Genomic DNA, 5,365 nt, shown 5'->3' on the forward strand with positions numbered 1-5,365 from the left:
CTGGATTGCACCCCACCCTCTTTGATTCTGATGCACTAATAATGAAATACATGCTTTTAATGAAATGTGTTTTTAAAATACCATATTAAGATGTTAGACCGAACTTCACTCTCTTCCTGAGGGCCTCTCTCAGTGAGCTGCTCAGATGCCACCGGTATTAGACTTCCTTGTGGACACACCCCTTTGGGCAGGGTTCCTTGTGTCTTTTTAGAATCATTTTGACCCTTCTTCACCTCCTGTTGTCCTCCCTTGGAATTCTGGAGATCCAAGGCAAGTTAGACTTTGCTGCAAAGAGTTTTCTGATGAGTATATAGGAGTCAGGAACCTGGAGAAAGAGGAAGATGTTTTGTTGTGCAGCTGATTCATTTGGCGCTTCGTCTTGCCTGGCCAACAAACTACCTCAGCAAAGTCCATTCCCAAGCACTGTGGATTCTGTAATTTCCTGCATTCAGAAGACAAAAGGTCTAAAGAACCCTCCAGAAGCCAGCTAGGTACAGGTCTCTCAGGATGTGTGAGGAAACCTTGCAGTGACATCCTGCTGGATCCTTGTTTTCAGTGGTCAGACATGGACCAGGGAATGACCCAAAAATCAGATGGGATCAGGAAAAGTGAGAGCTGCAGATGTCTTGTCTCCAGGTTATTGCTCTCTTACTCAGCTCCTTCTTTAAGCCGCAGTCCTGTTTGTAACTCCTACAGAATGGACTATAATACTTGAAAAGTATTATGAGTATTTGAAAAGACTATGAGTCTCTCTATCCTTTACCCTTAGCTCCCATTTCCCTCCTGTTTCTCTCTTACCTGGGACAAGAACTTTCTGCATCATTGTGTCCTGTATAGGCTGAGCACATAGTTGATCAACTTGCCAATAAAGAAAATTATTTATACCTTGCACTGGTAAGCTTGGTAATTAAAGACCCATGAAAAGACAAATGCCCCTCCCAGAAGTTAATTTAATTGTGGGCTTGCATCAGGGAACCAAGAGCTTACCTGTGTGTCTGTCTGTATCCCTGTCAGTATTCCTAAAATACTTGAGTAGTGAACAGGAAAGAGGCTTGCCAGAGCACGGGTGCTGTGGAAATCACTGTGCTGTGCAAGTCCCTGGAGTGTATCTCATGAGAATAGCCAGGCCAGGGCTTCCTATCTCTCTGGCCAGAAGCAGATGCTGAAAGGGACAAATTAAAGGACAGAAGCCTCTTTTGAGAAGTGGTACAGGGTTGGAGATAGAAAGGAAGAGAGAAAAAGCAGAAGCAGCAAAGGAAATAAAGATTATGTGGGGTAAAGTAGAACAGAGAGAAAAAACATGGAAAGGCATCAGGTGAGAAAGTGAGGGTAGGAAAAATCCAGGAGTGAAACAGGTCTCCCTTCTAGTAGATAGGTATTCCTGTAGTTACAGGGTTTGAAAGTTCAGTGGAAAGAGTAGAACAAAACCACTCTTTTATCCTACCTCAATTTCTGACATGTGTTGGTCTGTATTCCAAAAGGAGCAGGTGTGGTGGGAGAAAATAGCTACTTAGGTCCAGATTGAAAAGGAAGTAGGCACTAAGTCATCCCTAGCTCTGCTTCTACTACTGAGTGATCCCATCCTGATGAGAACCTTACTTGGCTTCTAAGATATAACAAGGGGGATAAGGCAGATCAAGCAGACCTTGAGGCAGCTAAAGCCTACTCTAATTTGGACTGTATTAATTAAACATTTTCTTGGCTATAAACATTCCCAAGACTAGCCAAAGGTTCAACTCTGCTGGTTTTGTTACACCTTCCTAGTTCAAGTGTTGCAATGAGCCCAGCTGAAACCAGCTCCCAGAGGTCCTGGGTTCTGTGTGAGTGAAGGAGATGATATGGAGTAGGATGTGTGATTCAGGTACTCCTCAGCCACCTTCTGGAGTATCTGTGGAAGATTCCTGCTCTCTGGGCTGTCATATATATGGCAGTTCTGTGCCAAAATCCCTCTGTGTGAGCAATGCCTCCCTGTTTTCTTAGGATCTGGTTTCTTTAGGGACACGTGGAAAGGGGCATTTCACCAGTACAGCTGAACAAGGGACATGTGTTAAGTTAATGTAACCTGTGAGGAGCTGAGTCTTGCCTCTTGGCTACATTCACTCTGGTATCTAAGCAGGTGTCAAAGGCTTCAGACAGAGAAACTCAGCCCAGTCCTTAGTTCTAGAAAGGAAGAAGCACTTAAGGACTTGCTTACTATCAGGAGTGCCTGAGGAAGTCAAAAGCCTTGAGAGCGTGGCTCTGTCACTGGAAGAGAGCAGGCACAGAAGGGCAGCAGCAGCAGTGAGCAGTATTGGTGCTCAGCACCACCTTTTGCATGTTTTTCTTTTCCCTAAATTTACACTGACAAAAGTAAACCTCAACCAATCCCTGTTTGTTTGTCACCAGCCTTCTTACATCTGTTATGTTGGAAAACAAATGAAGTATTGTTGCCTTTGTGCTTCAAGAACACTTTTCTCAATGAGCAACCAGAACTTAGTGAGCCTTGGGGGTATAGCTCAGGTGGGGAAGGGAGGCAATGTCATAGGGCAGCTCCTGGGGCTGTGTTCTGTGACCACCCTTGATTCTGGATCCCCAGCACTGAGGTTTGATACTGCAGCAGCACTGGGTACATGCTGTGCACATGGAAGGGCAGGGATTCCCCTGGCTTGTTATCCAGGTATTCGTGTCTCAGGTGGGGCCAGAATTGCTGGGGTAGGAAAAGAGATTGCTTTGTGCCTCATGTTCCCCTCTGCAAGGCAGGTACTGGCAGTTCTGACTCTGGAAGAGCAGATTTCCATGGCTGCAGGCACTGGGGTAGGGTAGGCACTCTTGAAAGAAGCCCCATGCTGGGTGCAGTGGGAGGCTGCGTGTTTCTGCTTGTTCTGGGCTGATGTGTAATTTCTAATCATAGTCTTATGTTTCTTTACTGAAATTATCACTGACATCAAAACAGTGATTGACTCTGGAGCTGGGCAGTGTCTTACCTGTCTGCTCTCCCTTCCAGAAGGTGTGTTGTCTCTGAGTTGCTCCTGATGTGACAGGCAGCGAAGACCCACCTTAAGGAAGGTTTTTGCTGTTGCATAAGCCCCTGAGACTTGGGCAGCTTCCTGGCAGCCCCACACAAGCAGAGCCAGCAGTAGTCATGTCCCAAAGCTGCTTCACTCCAATTACAGCTGCAGGGTCCCCCCAAGTGCCATCTTACATGGTCAGAGGTGTCTTGGCTTCCTGTCACAGCCCCACAGAAGCAAAGCATGTGTTCCAAACTCCACTGAGTAAGGATTAAGCAAGGTAACAGCACAAAGTGGGGGAGCCTGCTAGTGTCAACCTGTCCAGGCTCCTGTGGAGGATGGAAACAACTTTGCTGTGTCATCAGCAGTGGACACAGGTGGTGGTGAGCTGCTGGCACCTGCAAGGTCTGGTGTGGCACTGGGGTGGCTGCTATGCCGAGTTTTCTTTAGGGAGCTGACTGGCTCTACTCTGCAAACACCCACCATGTCTGCAGCTGAGGGCAGGAGGATTGTGAAGGCAGCTCTGCTTGTTGAGGAGAAAATACTTAGGCTTCAATCATGTTCCTACGATCATAGCAGCACCATCTCTGTAGATTTATTGATGCCACCACCCCACCTGTGTGCCATGCTTCGTCCCATTCTCCCGTGCCCACCTGGTGTTTTACCAGAACTGAGCTGTAAAACGGGAGTCCTGGCATGTTTCCAGAGCAGGAGTTCACCCTGAAGGGCTCTATGTCTGAGCCTGGTCCTTATCCCAGTCTGTCTGATTTTTCCAGGGGATTTTGGCAACCAGCTCCTTGTTCTGGCAGTGCTGTCCCTGTAGCCATGGGCCTGGTGCTGCACAGGATGACAGCAGCCGGGTTTCTAATGGCAAAGCCAGGGGCTCTGTCCTTGATGAGCCAGTGGCACCTGTGCTGTCCCATCCCCCACCAATCTCCCTTCCTTGTGGGCCCTGGTGTAAAATGCCCTTTCTGACTGGTACTGCTCTGTTGTCACAGAATCACACCATGAGAACACCCACTTGTGAACTGGTTTGGGTTTTTTAAATATCTCTATTTTTTTTAGCCTGATGCTCATAGTGATCTGCAGTATCTGCTGCCTTCAGGTTCCTTGTGGTTTCAGTTTTGGTACAAATGTGTTTAGATTTTAGCAAATTAAAGTTGGGGGGAGGGGGTACAGAGCATCTGATCAATTTGTATTTATTTATTTTAACATTTTACTAAATAAAACACAGTAAAATATCTTGTCTCCTTAGCTGTATGTACCAGGAGGGGACAGTGGGTCCCACAGGCACAGGGGTTGTAGCAGTGCCCATAGCAAGTCCCCAGTCCCAGGAGGGGTGTCTGAGCATGGCTCTGCAAGGGCTGTGTAACACCCTGGCTCATTTTCTTGGCAGCGAGAAGGGCACTACGTTAGGAGAAATGAATTTTAGCTCCAAAAGGGGCTGTGCTCAGTTCAATCTCCCTGGCTCTGACTCGCTGGGTGCCTCCCAGCTGATGCTGCCCGGCAGAGGGCACATGGAGACCAGCCCAAGCTGGGCTTACTTCCAGGTACCTCCACCCTTGCAGGAACATTTTGGGCTAGTGACTGTCAGGGCTGGAAAGGATAATCTGAAAATCATGGTGTACAGCCCTCCTGCTCCAGGCATACCAGTGCACCTTCCAAAACAACCACAAGCCGGCATTTCCATTGCCTCCTATCTACCAAGGAGTCAGCTGGAAGAGGTCTGCTCCATCTCAGCCCTGCTCCACCATGGCTCTAGCAGTGTCTAGATCTGATCAAACCCTTTGATCTTGCTTAGTACAGCAGCAGCATAGTATCAGTGAGCTTGAGCTGTATTAAACAAAAGCTGCCTGCTAAGGACTGGTGAGGTGGAGCTGCCCTTGGCTTCACAGTGATGAGCAATGTCTTCACAGCCCTTTCCCAAATAAAGCCTCAACACTTACTCCTGGCAAACCATCCTCGTCCTCCCCCCTGCAGAAGCAAGGCTGGTGTCTCGTGGGGCCTCAGAGCTGGCTTTTATTCCCAAGAGTCTCTTAAAGTCAAGGCTTTCAAGGACAAGCTGCAGCACTGCCACATGAAACCACATCTTCTACTTGGGTGTGATTAAACAGACTCTGTGTCTAAGCTGTGATGCCCCAGGCTCCAGCTCAGGGGTGCTGGCTGTGCAGGCAGGCTGCCTGGGTCCCACTGCAGCACAGGAACCATCAGCCTTAGGCCCACCTCAGTCAGCACCACCAGCCCTTTCAGAGCTGGCAGGGCACCTGTGTGCCTTGGGCTACTCCTCCATTGCTCTCCTCCTGCTGCCTTCCCTCCAGGGGACATGTGCAGGTTCACAGCAGAAAAAAATTAATAACCAGGCAGTTTTAACAAGAATG

This window comes from Lonchura striata, chromosome 5 (assembly GCF_050655825.1).
Source record: "Lonchura striata isolate lonStrDom1 chromosome 5, ASM5065582v1, whole genome shotgun sequence".
NCBI lineage: Eukaryota > Metazoa > Chordata > Aves > Passeriformes > Estrildidae > Lonchura > Lonchura striata.